Source organism: Peromyscus californicus, unplaced genomic scaffold (assembly GCF_007827085.1).
Source record: "Peromyscus californicus insignis strain IS unplaced genomic scaffold, ASM782708v3 Scaffold_9__1_contigs__length_137607984, whole genome shotgun sequence".
Lineage (NCBI taxonomy): Eukaryota > Metazoa > Chordata > Mammalia > Rodentia > Cricetidae > Peromyscus > Peromyscus californicus.
In genome coordinates this window covers 123,312,974-123,329,592 of record NW_026294617.1, presented here as the reverse complement: position 1 = coordinate 123,329,592, position 16,619 = coordinate 123,312,974, and the positions used below count along the sequence as shown (strand labels likewise).

Sequence of the window (16,619 nt, the reverse complement as noted above, 5' to 3'; positions counted from 1 at the left end):
ATCTTCCTTTCTTTCTCTCCTTCTTTCTTTCCTAAAGACAGGGTCTCGCTTTGTAGCGATGGCTGACCTGGAACTCGCAGAGATCCTCCTGCCTCTGCCTCTCAACCAAGTGCTGAGATGAAAGGCGTGCGCCACCCCTCCCGGCCCTCCTCTTTTTTTTTTTTTTTTTAAACTTTTCTTGAACGAAGTGCCAGAGTCACACCTTATCCTTGGTCACAACCAGTTAGCTACAACTCCACACACCACTTCCTCAGTTCTAGCACACTTTCTTGACTACACTCGGATGACATGTGACTTGATCACCCTGTCCCTGTTCTTTCTTCCTGCTTTCCCAGGGGAAAGGGCTCATTCCTTGTACACAACCCGACTCTCCCTTTTCCACTGCTCACTCAGTGAAACCTTCACCCTGGTTCAAACTAATTTTTCTCCATTCTTTGCATTTGCAGCAGAGGTCCACCAAGACCGCCATGCAACATCCGCAAATATCCAGATCCATCCTTTCTCTTGTGTATCTCAACTCTCTGATAGACACCTCCCTATCTCCACCAACCTTTCGCTCAGTTGTGACTTTTCTCCTTGTTACCTTGAGTCTTAGTCAGTGTTCTATTGCTGTGAAGAGACACCACGGCCACGGGAACTCTGATAAAGGAAGCACTTAGTTGAGGTTGGTTTACAGTTTCAGAGACTTAGTCCATTATCATCATGGCAGAGAAAACAGCAACACACAGGCAGACATGTGCTGGAGAAGGAGCTGAGAGTTCTACATCTGGATCAGCAGGCAGCAGGAAGAGATAGGAAGCCACTAGGCCTGGCTTAAGCTTTTGAAACCTCAAAGCCCACCCCCCCTAGTGGCACATTTCCAAAAAGGCTACACTTTCTGATGCCCCTCCCTAAGCATTCAAATATGAGTCAATGGGGGCCATTCTTATTCAAACCACCACATTTGGTATCAAGTACTTCTAACTGGCTTAGCCATCTCACCAGCCCAGAGTAAGTTTTTCAAGTAACTTGTTTGGGAGCTTGGGAGATGGTTTACAGTTCCCTACAAACCACATAAAGAAGGGATGGCATGCACCTGTAACCCCAGAACTCCAACAGAGAAATGGGAGCCAGAAACAGAAGAATCTGCCAGATGCTTGCAGACTACCTAAGCCTAGCGTTCACTGCTGTGCAGCAGAAAGAAGAGAGAATAGGATGTCCACCAACCTCCACACAAGCTCTGTGGCAACTCAAATCCGCACTCACACACACACACACACACACACACACACACACACACACACACTCACATATACACTCTAATTAATTAATTTAAAAAGTAGTAAAGTAACTTGTTTTCTAAGGGTAATAGATTCAAAGAACGAGATATTTAGATTTGTTTATGTCTGGGTAACTGTCAGTGTTCTTCTACCAGGAAGTTCAGACTATTTCTTTGTGCTGAAAAATCCCATCTCTAGTTACCAAGCACATAACAGAGCAGTCATCACCAAGGGAATTTTCCCCTGGATTATATTTATATATTCCTGAAATCATGTGTTACTTTTCGAATCTATGTGGCCTGCCAATTCTATTTTCGTACCCAGCTTCAAGCTCTGGACACCAGAGTCAAGTCACATTCCCATTCAAAAATGCACCTTCCTGCCCATTTCACTAACCCGTTCATCCATGAATGAAAGTCCTCCACACATCAGTAATGAATCCAAGGTGAAGATTAGAACTGTCTATTTTGTCGTCATCGACAAAAATCACATCTCTAGTGACTCACCAAGGCAGACTGATGACAGTTTTCCACGATGCACCTAGAGATGCAAACCACTTCAAAGCCTCGTCTCATTGGAGTGGCTGTCACACTCCACATTCTGGCTTTTCAACCGAACCTTCCATTCTGTGTAGTCAACTAATGACTTCTTAATTAAAGACCTGGAGCCACCATGGCCACTGACAGCCACTACAAAGGTCAGAGCCCCTGTGAAAAGTCAGTACTTACTCTAAAAAAGAGGGTGGGGCTGAATTTGTTCAAAGATAACTTGATCTTGCGTTGCTATCATAGAGTTCCAAACTCAGTGCCTTCTGGGGCCAGACAGGCCCTGCCAATACGGGCACAGATCCAGGTGTAGCAACCAGAATGCCTAGGAAAAGGGAACAAAGGCTTCCTCAGCCCCAGGAGTGGAAACCTACCAAGAGCCCATGCCTTATCCCGTCTTGTGTTCTTTTCCATCATCCTTGGCTGAGGAAGTGAGTTTTACATCCCTTTTTAAAAAGATTTCATTTCTTTATTTTTAAACTTTATGACTATGGGTACCACATGGATACCACAATACATGCAATACCTGCAGAGACCAGAGGAGAGTTTTTGGATCTCTTGGTACTGGAGTTACTGGTGGTTGTGAACTACTGTGTGGGTGCTGAAAATCGAACCCAAGTCTTCTGGAAGAGCAGCCAGGTGCATTCAACAACTGAGCCCTCCAGCCGCTAAAGATTTTATTGTTAATTACATGTGTATTTGTTGTTTGTGTCTGGTTATGTGTACATGTGGACAGTGCTCACGGAAGCCAGAAAAAGGTGTTGGATCCCCTGGAGTTATAGTCCTAGGCAGTTGTGAATTGCTGATGTGGGTGTTGAGAACCAAGGTCAGGTCCTGTCAAGAGCAATACACACTCTTAACCTCTGGACGTCTTTCCAGTCACTGTGTTTTGTTTTGTTTTTCGAGGCAGGGTTTCTTTGCGATATCTTTGGAGCCTGTCCTGGAACTCATTCTGTAGACCAGGCTGGCCTCGAACTCACAGAACCTGCCTGTGCCTCCCGAGTGCCGGGAATAAAGGTGTGTGCAACCACCGCCTGGCTGTCACTGTTAAGGTTGCTGTACAGGATAGTGTGGGACAGGTCAACCGGGGTATGCATGCTACTTACTACTTTTTTTTTTTTTTAACTTCTGATCTTCAGGAAGTAATGCATAGAAGTTCCCAGAATTTTTTTTTTTCTGTTTTTTGAGACAGGCTTTCTCTGTGTAGCTTTGCGCCTATCCTGGATCTCACTCTGTACACCAGGCTGGCCTCGAACTCACCGAGATCCGCCTGCCTCTGCCTCCCGAGTGCTGGGATTAAAGGCGTGCGACACTACTGCCCAGCCAGAATTTTTTTTAAAAGCACTAAATAACTAAGTATCACAATTTTAAATAGTCTGTCAGCCTTCTGACCCCAAGGGCTAACATGCATGGTGATGAGCAGGTGTTCTCTTCTGGTCTTACTTTACCACAGCAATCTCAGTCCCAGCATGAAGCCCGGGGAGGCGCCGAACGCCATCAACAGTGCAGTGTTTTAACTTTACCTCCTAGTCTCGCCAAAAGTATTGAGGGTAAATAAACAGAATGAACAGGACCGTCACCATGTTCACATGTTCATGAGGAAGCTGAGAGCCTGAGAGCAAAGCCTGTTGGTGATGGCTGCATGGGCCTGAGGAAGAGCCTGCCTCAGTTTCCCAAGCTGGGCATGGTGGTGCACACCAGTTATCACAACACTTGAGAGGCTGAGGCAGGAGGCTCTCTGGCCTGGACTACACAGAGGCCTCATCTCACAAATGGGTCAACAGCCTAACACACACACACAAACATACACACACACACACCGCTTCTAAAATTCCATCACATTTACAAGCGTTATTTTATCTGATGGTACAAGTATGTGTTAGGGCATAGATAACTTAGAAAGGTGGAAAAACAAAACTGAGCAAAAGGCAAAAGCCCTCATGTAACCACTCCAACACACACACAAACTCAGTTACTGAGTGGATTCTTCCCATGAGCAGTTGCTGCTGGGAAAACATGGTTTTAAATGCTTCAATAATATCATTAGCAGTATTAAAATAATATTCTGGTAATAAAGAATAATTACCTTAGAAACACAGTGTTTTATTGTTAGCATATTTTATCTAATATGTATCTTTAAATTTTTTTTTAAATAATTTAGTGATCCAATAGGGATGCTGTTTTTATCAAGAACTCTGGGGGAAGGGAAGTGTTTTTCTTTAAATGGAGAAGACATTCACTAATCTGAAAACTTTTTTTTTTCACTATGCACACCAGTCGGCAACCTCATAATTACATGCCCAAAGATTGTTCAAATAAAAAGGGAACAAAGCTCCCAACAAAGTTCAATGCCGAAGTCAAGACTGCCTGGAGGTACGAGAAGTTTTATGTCTCTGTTTACCCCAGGAGTAAATTAAATGGATGCGCGTTTAATACATGAATCATGGTTATATTTAGTCTACATGCTACAGACAGAGAGAAAACAGGAGAAATCTTTCTGATAAAATGTAGCAATGAAAACTGAAGGTACACCCACAGGTTTGGATACGTGCCCCGGAATGTAGTCATGACAAGTTCAGTATGAAATAACTGTGGAGCAGAAAGACAGACTGGGGTTTAGAGTATCTGGATATCGCTCAGTTATGAAGCCTAGCTGGTGTGCTTGCAGCCCCCACATGAGTACTCTAAAAAGAACAACAGCTGGATTGCAGATGTCTGGAGTCTTTCAGTATCTCTCAACCTGACTATAATGCAGCCTCAAACCTGGAGCCCCCGAGGGGGAAGCTTCTACATTAGTCACTGTGCTTGTTACTGTGAGAAAATACCTGCTAGCAGTACTTGACGAAGGGAGGGTTATTTTGCCTCGCAGTTGGAGGGTGCAGTCCATCATGGCAGAGAAGGCACAGCAGCAGCAGGAAGAGGAGATGGCTGGTCATATGGCAGCCACAGCCAGGAAGCAGACGGAAATGAATGCTAATGTGGGGCTCACTGTCTGCTCTCCAGACCGTGGACCAGCACCTCCCACATATAGGGAGGGCCTTCTTACTCAAGTCTTTAAGTCTTTCTCAGATCTGTTCCTAGGTTTGTCTCCTCCTGTGCGCTTCCAGTCATTGCCAACTGAATGATCGACATTAACCATCCCGGCTCCCAAGGAAGCCCCTCTCGAATTCTCTTACAGAGCTGGGTGGGAGCTCCTGACGGACGGACGGACGCTCAGAGAACGTGCAGAAATCCTCAGGGCTTCTCTCAGTTACCTTGTGCTCCAGCTTCCCAGCAGTCTGATGGTGATGGAGACCACCATGGAGCCTCTGGTAAGAAATAGTGAGAGGATAGGACAAGCCCGCGCGGTTTATTTCTCTCTAGACATTTGCTGCTTCGTTCTGAATGCAAGCAGTTACATAAGTGTACAGCACAGCTCCATAACTAATTGCTTTCCCTTGACTGCAAGACAACCAAAGTGAGGAATAAAAGGGACTTGGAAAGTACCGGAGAGGCCAAGGAGGTGGATTTTCCACCTGAGTTCACCACTGAGCTATGTACAACTAGGTCTGTGTACAACCAGAGTCTAACCCACAAACGTTCTGCTATCCAGATCTCACACTGGCCACCAGGTCACCCATACGCAGGGCCGGTTGAGTAATGCAGCAAAATTTTATAATGCTGGCTGCTGTTAGAACCACAGTCTGCAGTTCCTGGGTTAAAACTTTCGGACGTAACAAAACTGCGTCAGTTGCTAAGGCTGGAGAGATGGCTCAGCAGTTTATACACTTGTTGCTCTTGCAAAGGACCTGGGTTCAGTTCCCAGCACCCCCAGATGACTCATAATCTTCTCTAACTCCAGATCCCTGGTTCCTGCGGATTTAACGCCCTCTTCTGACTTCCACAGGAACTGTATGACAACCTCAGAATCTTGGAGGCATACAAAGAATTCTTTCTATTTGTGGATATTCAGATCCAAGTAGTTCACTACCAGGCAGAGTCTGCTCCCTGGCAGAAGGTGGAATAGTTGCCTGCAGCGTGCCTCTTAGGGCCCATGATATTTCTGGCCACATCCCAGTGGGCTAAGGAAATCATAAGAGCTTGGCTGAGTAAATGTACTCGACCTTTTCTAGTCATTGTACTTTGAATTCACACACAGTTCCTTTGGACCCATGCTGTGACTGAAACAATTTCCTCAAACCCTGCTCTTCACATTTGATATCCCCAGTATTCCAGTCTCTTAGACAGCTGCTGGCCCACTTGCCTCCGTGATCTGCAACTTGGAAGTGTCCTCACCCTTCTCCTACCCAAAGGTCTACTTGTTTCCCAACTGTATATACATGAACCTCACCAGAGGTTCTTTGTACCAGTAGGCAGTTTAGATCAGTCACTGGGCTCTCTTCCAACACAGTGAAGGAAAAACCAACATCTTTGGGGATCCTTTCTTCGACAAACACTACATCCTTTATCTTCTCACTGGTCGTCATAGCTCTGAGAAACCTGGTGTCCTCTCCCCACTTCACAGATGAGAAGCCTGAGGAGAGAAAAGGAAGGTAACTCACACAGAATCACAGAACTGGTAAGTGGCTTTCAGAGTTCATAGCAAAAACTACAACTGTTTTCTTTCCTTCCTCTCTTTCTTTCCTCGTCTTTTTTCTTTTCTTCTTGTTTTCTGTTTGTTTGTCTGTTTATTATTATTGTTTTTCTTTTTTGAAACAGGGTTTCTTTGTATAGCCCTGGCTGTCCTGGAACTCACTCTGTGGACCAGGTCAGCCTTGAACTCAGATACGACTGCCTCTGCCTCCCGAAGTGCAGAGATCAAAGGTGTGTGCCACCATGCCCAGCTACAACTGGCTTCTAAACTGAGACTTCCCTTTCTCTTTGCCTGTTCCTTCCCCAAACAGCTGACTCCTTCTCTGCCCATGCTGGTCACAGGCTGTATCCTTTACTGGATCTTGGCCTCTACCTGTTGTCTTTAGGAAGTCTGAACAGGTTCCTGTTAAATAGCTCTCCTATGTTAAGTAGGCACCTCAACCATTTGTCCCAGGTTTGAAACCTAGCTGTTAGTTCAGTCTTAGGGGAAATGACCAAGGAGAAGTCAAACAGATTTCTGATGGAAGGGTTCCAAACAGACTTGGTATAGGAAGCAGCCGCCGAATGTTGCCTGGGGAGGGGAGAATGGGGAATTCCATACTTAGTGGAGCAGCACGTGCGAAGGTGCTGAAGAATAGCTTGGGAACAGTAAGCTGTCTGCTTCGAGTACAACATGAAGCCAAACGCTGGGTCAGAGGACAAGAGAGAAGAGGCATAGGAGAAGCCAGGGGGAAGATCTGAGGCAAGGCTGTCCATGAGAAGAAGAGGGAGTGCTTTCCCCATGATGGAAATCACAATGAAGTAAGTAGCAATTCCTGCCAAGGGCTGTCAAGGCTGAGGAGAAGCAAGGATTGCATTCCATCGTGTTATGTTAACAAAATAATCAGCCAAAATATAAACTAATTCTCCATGCAGACATTCCAAAACTGCTCTTGGAGAAACAGAGGACCCAAGAACATGTGTGAATGAGGTCAAGTACAGGCCAAGACAGATAGACAAGAGGTGTTAGCAAGATGACATAACTGTAGAGCCTACGAAAAAAAGCACAGTCTGTCCCTCCCTTCGGGAAAATGTGAGGCAGATGGTGTTCTGTGCCACCAGTGAGGTGATTCACCCGGGATCAGAGGAAGTTCAGATCACACTTAAATGGAAAAGGCTTCAAGAAATACATAATGATTGGAGTTCTCTCTAATTTCTTCAAAATCCTAGAAATAATAAAACTGTGTCCTCTAAGTCTGAATGAAGGATGACTGCACCTCAGTGACCACCGCCACTGTCACCCCGACTGTGAGTTATTACCCTGACATTTCTGAACCAGTCTCATAAAATCAATAAGCTCTATGGCTTTTGATTTCCCATATCCAAAAGAAAGGGGATGACATTATTCGTGGCCCTTTAAGATGCTCACTTGGCTCACATAGATTCTTGGAGCATGATCCGTCTGTTTCTGCTTGGTCCCCTGGGCACACTACAGAGCTCAAAAACTTTGCTGTCATTTCATTTTTGATTAGTGACATAATTTTGGTGCAAAAGGCTGCTTGAGTTAGTTATGGGTTTCAATACAAGCTTGTAACACGAGAAGCTCTTTCCTGAGCATCAACAGATTCATCATCACACTGGGATGTCGCTGTCTTAAGCAGCAGCCACACTGATGGTGAATGACCCTCCCCTGCCTATGTCTTTTTGAGTCTTAGTGTTGACTGAATATATTCTGAATTCCTGAGCTCAGCCTACAAGGATGTGGCTTCTACCACCTTTTCAAAAGTCCTTACTGTGTCAATCTGTTCGGGCTGCCATTAAAAAAAAAATAAGAAAGAAAAAAGAAAAAACCAACCTACCAAAAACCTCGTAGCTGGTGGCTTACAAGCAACAGTCACCCGCACAGTTCTCCAGGAACTCAGAGATGGAGGTGGCAGTGGGCCCGAGGTCGAGAGAGGCCTGCTTTCGGGCTCACACTCAGCACTTTCTTCCTGTGTCCACACTTGGTAGGTGGGTCAAGAGGCACTCATGGCCTTCTTTTCTTTCAAATTATTTTGCAATTACATTTTTACTTTTCGTGTGCGCGCGCACACATCACTGTGTGCATGTGGAGGACAGAGGGAAGGACAGCTCTGGCGAGTCAGATCTCTCCTTCTACCCCGTGGTCCCAGGGACTGACCGCGGGTTGTCAGGCTTGTCAGTGAGTACCTTTCACTCACTAAGCCAGTGGTGTGGTGCTCCGCCTTCCTAACGCTGCGACCCTTTAATTCAGTTCCTCATGTTGTGCTGACCCCCAACATTAAAATTATTTTCATTGCTACTTCATAATGATAATTTTGAATTGTAAGAAAAGTATCTGATATTTCCGGCGGTCGTAGGTGACCCCTGTGAAAGAGTCAACCCAAAGGGGTTGTGACCCACACATTGAGAACCGCTGCCCTAAGCCATGTAGCCGGCCTTTGGGCCTCTTTTCCTAAGGACTCAGATCCCATTCCAAAGTCCCACTTCCTGATACCAACAGCTTGAGGGGTAGATTACTGTAGAGGACTTGGGGGCAGCATTCAGACACTCAGACACTACAGTAACTTTCCCCCGATGCCATTTTTCATTCTCCTAAAGGTTAATGTTAACTGTCAACTTGACGGCACCTGTGGGCGATTGTCTGGAGTTCCTTCGTTGAGGCGGAAGACCTACCTACTGTGAGCAGCACCATTTCCTGGCTGAGATTCTGGACCAGGCGTGGCAAAGGGGAGCTGAGCAGCAGCTTGCACTCACTGCCCTCTGCTTCCTGGCTACAGACAGGACGGACCAGCTACCTCAGTCTGCGGCTTCCCAGCCACAGTGGCTGTACCGTGACCTGTGGGCCACTGGGAGCCCTTTATCCTTGAGTTTCTTTTCTCAGAGTGCTTTATCACAGCGACAGGGAAAGAAACTAAGACACCCTCCAGCCATGCTAGTTATCTTTCTATCTCTCAATCCTGCCAGAGCATTTCCTGCTCTGAACAGACTTTAGGGCTGGCTCCTGCCCATCCTTCAGAATGTGTCTCTAAAGTCACTGTACTGACAGAGTGATCACAGCAGGTATGATTAAACTGTAATAATCTTTTTTTAATTGATACGCTGTGTTTACTCTCTTTTTCGCTAATATGCAAACTTTGAGAACACAGGGACCAAACGTAGGCAGAACCTAGCCTGTTTTCAAGTCTCAGTTCAAATATTGTCTTTTTTGTTTGTTTCTATTCTCGGGGCCTGACAAATAGTCAATAACTGAAGAAAGAATGAATAAATATAAAAGGAGACAAAAGGAAATAGTTTGAAAATAAATATAGAAAGACTAAGACATGAGGGGGAAATTATGAAACCACAGAACCGAAGCTGGCAATAATAGGCCATTTTTAAACCTCATGGTTTAAGTGGTAGAATGGAAGCATCAATTGCTTCAGATTGTTATCAAACAACTGATTTTAAGTTTGTTTATTCGTTATTAAAATTGCAACAGCTTTTTTCTCAATCCGACAACTAGGCAATACTTGTCAATACTCTCCATCTCAGAGTTAATAAAAATAAATATTAAAGCCAGGTGTGGTGGCGCACGCCTTTAATCTCAGTGGGAGGCAGAGGCAGGCGGATCTCTGAGTTCCAGGCCAGCCTGGTCTACAGAGCGAGTTCCAGGAGAATCAGGGCTACTGTTACTTTTCAAAAAACAAAACAAAACAAAAAAAGAATAAATACTATAAAGTTCTTTCAACTTCAATATATGCCACTAAAACATTATCCTTAAAAGGCTAATCACGTCCTGCAACCCAAGCACTTGGAAGGTGGAGATTGGATAACTTCAGCTACATATCAAATTCAAAGCGAGCCTAGGTTATATGAGATGCCCCAAAAGTCAAAACAAACAATTTTTTAAAAATTGGCATCTATAACCAGATGCTTCACGTTCGGGAAGCTGAAACAGGAGGATACTCTGAGCTACAGTCTAGGTCATAGATGAGATCTTGTCTCAAAAATCAATAATCAAAATGACAGCAAAGAAAATCACCCCCCAAAAACAGTTATATAATTATCAACTACCATAATGGATCCAGTTCTATTGAAGTACATATATGTTGCCATGTACATCTGATGCTAAATGTTTGGAGTAGCTGTAGTTGTGAAGTTCTATTTGACTTTGCCTAGTGCTAACATTAATACATGAATTGATGAAATGCCATCAGGGAAAGGAATATTTTACGAGTCCTTATCATTCAGGGTAACAAACTGAACCTCGCTAATGTGAACACAGTCAGCTGTCACTTTTGCTCACTTCAAAAGGGAATGCTATTCACATGAGGACGCCATCACCAGAAAGTTGTAAGTAGAGGTGCCATTTAAAATGGTTTTCTGTTCTTCATTTACCATGGTCTCCTATTCCTTGTTCTCCCTCTCTGTTCTTGATCCAGCTGGGATCTCCCGCTCCCCCAAGCTCTCTTTCCCTCGACCCTCGCCCTTCATTACCTCTACTCATGTCCAGGCTGTTCATGTAGATTTCATCCATTTCTCCATCATTGGGTGATCCCCGTGTCTTTCTTGGGGTCCTGTTTTCCAGGTAGCCTCCCTGGTGATGTGAGTAGCAGTCCAGTCATCCTTGTTCTACATCTAGTATCCTCCTATGAGTGAGTACATACCATGTTTGTCTTTCTGAGTCTGGAAGAAGCAAAGTGCTAGAGAGGCCCACAGAAATCCACAAAGATACCCCCACAATAGACTGCTGGCAATGGTCGAGAGACAGCCCGAACTGACCTACTCTGGTGATGGGATGGCCAAACACCCTAATTGTCGTGCTGGAAACCCCATCCAATGACTGAGGGAACTGGATGCAGAGATCCATGGCTAGGCCCTGGGTGGAGCTCCGGGAGTCCAATTAGCGAGAAAGAGGAGGGTTTATATGAGCAAGAATTGTTGAGGCCAAGGTTGGATAAAGCACAGGGACAAATAGCCAAATGAGTGGAAACACATGAACTATGAACCAATGGCTGAGGGGCCCCCAACTGGATCAGGCCCTCTGAATGGGTGAGATAGTCGATTGGCTTGATCTGTTTGGGAGGCATCCAGGCAGTGGGACCGGGTCCTATGCTCATTGCATGAGTTGGCTGTTTGAAACCTGGGGCTTATACAGGGTTGCTTGGCTCGGCCTGGGAGGAGGGGACTGGACCTGCCTGGACTGAGTCTCCCCGGTTGATCTCAGTCCTCGGGGGAGGCTTTGCCCTGGAGGAGGTGGGAATGGGGGGGTAGGATGGGGGTAAGGGGAGGGGGCGGGAGGGGGGAGAACAAGGGAATCCGTGGCTGATATGTAGAACTGAATTGTATTGTAAAATAAAATAAAATTTTAAAAATAAATAAATAAATAAATAAAATGGTTTTGTGATTTGATGACTAAAAGTCCCAATCTTACTTCTAATCCTCTTTATCCCTAGCATTCTGCCAAATGACCTCCATAGTAAGAATTTATATTTAAATATCACTTTCAACCTTTTAGCCAATTTTTCTCTATTTTAAGGATAAAACAGGGCAAAACTTGCCTAGAAATTCATTCTATAATGGTGAATGTCAAAGATGATGCCAACTTGCTGGCATTTTTTTTCTTTTCAATTTCACAAATTGAAAACAGCTCTCTCAACAATCAAGAACAAACTACACCTTTTGACACTAGAAGGAAGAGCATCCTTCTCCACAGGCAGAGAAGGGAGAGGTCATCTCAACCCCAATCCTTCCAGCGCAGAGCACTGAGTCCTTGCAGGTCATCTTCTCGGATCACCAGCCTCCTCCGTCAAAGGCTCCAGTTGGTTGGTTACTTTAGGGCTGCTCTTCGGAGCTGAAGCTGTAGGAAAGGCCTCGTTCTCATTGGCTGCTATAAATAAAAATCGAATCATTATATCATGTCTTGAGAGGGTTTTATGGAAATGCCAGGCATAGCTTCAAGTACAGCAGCCCTCTGAATGCGTGCCTTGGGAGCAATGCTAAGTCACGTAATAGAGGGCATCACGATGGCTGCTGAGGCATATTTGTGTGACAGATTGGGCTGTTCAGGCTCCTACTTACAGGTCAAAGCCTGCAGTCCTTGAAAGGAGAAAGCCGGGAATTCACCCCGCCTGGCCTGCAGCTCTCCACAGCTGTGTAGTCCCACTGAACCTGTCTGGCAGCTCGGCAGTAACGGCTGTTCCTGGCAGATAAGACCCTCTCGGGGAGCCTGATGGCTTCTGTCAATAAGGAAACTGCAGAGTGCCACTGGAATTTTCCAAACCATGAAGAAAAAACAATCTCTGGTTTGAAAATGTGCAGATAACCAATCATGACAGAGCGGTTTCTCTGGTTTGAAAATGTGCAGATAACCAATCATGACAGAGCGGTTGAATAAAACTTCTATTAAGGAACGATAGACCACAGTTCTTAGCTTTCTAACTGTCAGTCATATGCAAATCCCACATCTTCTCCGGCACAGAAGCAGCTATTGTTTGCTTCCCGGTTGCATCATCACCAGAGACTTAAGATCTCCACAGCTTGCAGACGCAGTTCAGACGGTGCTAGCAAAGGGCGGCTCGGGTTTCACAATTAGAGAGTTAGGGCAGATTCCATTTAAGTACAATGAATGTTCTTCCCTCTAGAAAGGTCGATTTGGATTAGGTCAGGGAGCAAATGACTATCTAAGCCATGGTCCATGAGAAAGTGGGGCTTCCAGCTAGAGGAAGGACTGCCTGGTGCTCTGGAAGCCCAAATGTTGGGACTGACTGATCAACCCACCGCTCCTTACTAACTCTCCCCCGGGACCAGAGCACCTTCCCCCCAAAAGTGCTGCTGAGTCTAGACTTTTCAAACCTCCTAGTCACTGGGAGAGAGATAGATTGATGAACACTAAATGCCAATAGGTCTGTCACAGTGAGAGAAAAGAAGGGTTACTTGGAACTCAGTGCTAAAAAAGAGCACAAGGTTGCAGTCGGAGAAGTAAGAAAAAGACTGGACAGACAGTGGTGGGCGGGCTGGAGTGTCTCAGAGAACCCAGGGGAGCCAGGAGGAGGAATCCGGGTAGGTGCTGCTAGCTGCTCGGTTGAAAACAGGGGCCTGTCTCTTAGTGTCTTCAGTCTGTCAGGGTTTATTCCAGCCCGGCTTTCACTAGTGACTGTCCTTTGCTGATGGCATGCTTCAGTGTAAGGTGGAGTTCCTCCAAGTTATTAGCTTCTAGTTAATGGACCGTGCTTCGGTTGGTTCAAAGAAGTGATATATACGTATGAATCAACTCAAGAGAATAGTTAGGTGTGCTGGGGATACAGCTGAAGTGTGGCTCAGTCCCAGAGAAAGTGAGTAGAAAGCCTGGGTTTCATCCCCAGCAGCACAGGAAGCCAGATGTGGTGGTGCGTGCCTGGGAGGTCAAGCAGAGGGCAGAAGTTCAAGTTCGTCCTTGGCTACACAGTGAGTCTGAGGAATGCCTGAGACACTGTCCCAACAAACAACTGTCTGGTGACTCAGGCCTGGAGTCCCATCTTCACTTTGGAGGCTGAGGCAGGAAGATGGCCATAAACTGGGGGCCAGCACCTAGTAATTTCCAAGCCAATCTAGGCTACCGAGTGAAACTTTGTCTTGAAAAAGCAAAAACTAAAACAAAACAAAATTTAAAATATGGTAACAAAACTCACAGATCGGGAGAGGACTCAGTGGAAAAGAATGCTTGTTCTGTAAGCATGAGGACCTGACTTTGAATCCCCAGCACCCACATACCAAAAAGAAAACACCACCAGAAACACAGGCTAGCGGTGTGGATGCCTGTAACCCCAGCACTGGCTGGAGACACAGGTCTTGGGAGCTCCTGGCCAGCCTGCCTACCTGAAAATGTGATTTCTGCTCAGTGGGAGACCCTGTCACAAGGCAATGAGGTGAAGGTTGACAGAGTCAGACAAACCACCTGCCTTCCTCCGACCTCTGCCTGCACACTTCTTACTTTATCATTTTTCCAGGCGAAGATTTACTTACTTTGAACTGTTTAAAGATTTTTTTTAAATTTTATTTGTATGAATATTTTGCTTGCATATATATACATAAGTGTGCCATGTATGTGTCTCCAGATGGTTGTGAGCTTCCGTGTGGGTTCCAGAAACTGAATATAGGTCTCTGTAAAAACAGTAAGTGCTCAACCTCTGAGCCATCTCTTCAGCTCCTAGTTTATTATTTATTTTAGGATGGAAAATTTTAAACACTTAGATATTCTCATGGCTTTAAATCAGATTTAAATAGATTAGGAAATTTAGTCAATATTACCTAAGTATTTTCATGACACTTCAAATTTCTTCTTAAATTAAAGTCTAATTTAAGTAGAAGCTAATTGAAAATTTTCATTATTTTATTTTACTCATGATGAAAATTGCCTGAATATGTAAATATACACCTTTTAAAATTGAAAAAATAGTATAACTATGTAGGGACTGACACGGTGTCACCCTGTAATTCCTGTTATCATTTTGGTGACGACCTGTTTCAGTTCCATTTCTGTTGTGATTAAATACCCTAACAAAAGCACCTCAGGGGAGGAGGAGGAGAGGTCTACTGTAGTTCACCATCCCAGGTTACACTCCACCAGTGCTGGGAAATGAAGCTGGCAGGAACGTGAAGCAGCCAGTCCTGTCACATCCATAGTCAAGAGCAGAGAGAAGAGAATGCATACATGTACTTAGCAGACTTTCCCTGCTCTTAGTCCAGGGTCCAGACTTAGGGGGTGGTGCTGCCCACTTTCAGGTTGGGTCTTCTCACATCAGTTAAGGCATCAAGACACCCGCCCCCCTCATAAACATACCCTGATCTAGACAATACAGAGGTGTGTCTCTGAGGGGATTTTAACTCCAGTCAAATTGACAGTGAAGATTAATCATCAATCACCGTGTAAGGGAGCAAGCAACCTCACCTTTTACTACATGTAGAGTGAGTTATTTGGTGGCACAGAGGGAACAGGTCATCCTTAAGACATGAATTAAAAGTACAGCATTCTGAGCTGGCCGGTGGTGGCGCACGTCTTTAATCCCAGCACTCGGGAGGCAGAGGTAAGCGGATCTCTGTGAGTTCGAGGCCAGCCTGGTCTACAGAGTGAGTTCCAGGAAAGGCGAAAAGCTACACAGAGAAACCCTGTCTCGAGAAAAAAAAAAAAAAAGTATATATAGCATTCTGTATATACTAATTTACTGTGTGTCCAAGCATCTGGGGCATCTGCAAAAATATGCAATTAAAATAGCATGGACAGAGACCTGCCAGAACGGATGATGTCTGCTAGTGCAGGGCAGTACCGCTGATACAGGGCTATTATGCAGACCGAGAGGACAGCAGTCCTGCCTTGAGGCTGTTTCTGGCTTCTCTATTCTGTTTCACTGGCTTATTTGTCCATCCCTGTGCCAAGTTCATAGTGTTCTAATTTCACAGGCCTTTGGAGTATTTCAGTATCTGAGATTACTAGTATATTTTTTCTTGGCTATTCTCATACATTTACTCTTACACTTGGACTTCAAGTCCTATTTATGCTCCTCTTGTATAGATAATAAGTGTCTTCCTCCATTGCTGCCAACCATGTGTTTGAAAGACAGGATCTCTAGACCCTAGAGCCCACCAGTTCACTTCAGCTGGCCAGCACGTCTCAGGGATCCTCCTGTCTCTAGCTCTCCAGCACTGGGATTATAGGTGTGGTGCTGCTGTTGTTGGATTTTCACATGAGTCCTGGGGATTGAACTCACATCCTTATGCTTGTATGGCAAGCACTTTACCAACTGAGACATCTCTCCAGACCCAGTCCATTACTTCAAGGTGAACTCCACAGGCTCATCACCACTAAAGATCTTCTTGGAGAACTAGCTGAGGCCTTTCCTGTGACTGTATCCACTTCGAGCAATATCTCTTCTCTGGATATTGATCCTAAGATCACTCCCAGGAAACCTACTGCTGCCAATCTCTGCATTACCAGTCCCCAGGTAACCAACCTTGACCTTCCAGTCCTTGAAGGAAATGGCCGGATGCTGACATGGCGGAGTATTAAGAGAGGAGTAGCTTAAGTTTGGGGTGTGGTTGAACACCTTACCAGCTCTAATGGCCAGAGGTTACAAAAGGAAAGGAAGCTTCTAGATGGTGAGGGTTTGAGTGAGAACGGTCCCATTGGCTCATACATTTGAATACAGTTAGTGGAACTGTTTGGGAAGGATTAGGAGGTGTGCCTTTGTTGGAAGAAATGTGTCACTGGGGGTGGGCTTTGAAGTTT

At 45.2% G+C, this 16,619-nt stretch overlaps 1 long non-coding RNA gene across 1 annotated transcript; it reads right to left on the bottom strand.

Annotated features, from left to right (window-relative positions):
- Positions 1-3,886: 3,886 nt before the first annotated feature.
- On the bottom strand, positions 3,887-13,568 carry LOC128106446 (uncharacterized). The gene is made up of 4 exons (XR_008216710.1): positions 12,437-13,568; positions 12,035-12,245; positions 10,853-11,004; positions 3,887-6,317 (listed from the first exon to the last, which is right to left on the bottom strand). It is a non-coding gene; the product is annotated as an uncharacterized LOC128106446 (long non-coding RNA).
- Positions 13,569-16,619: the final 3,051 nt, after the last annotated feature.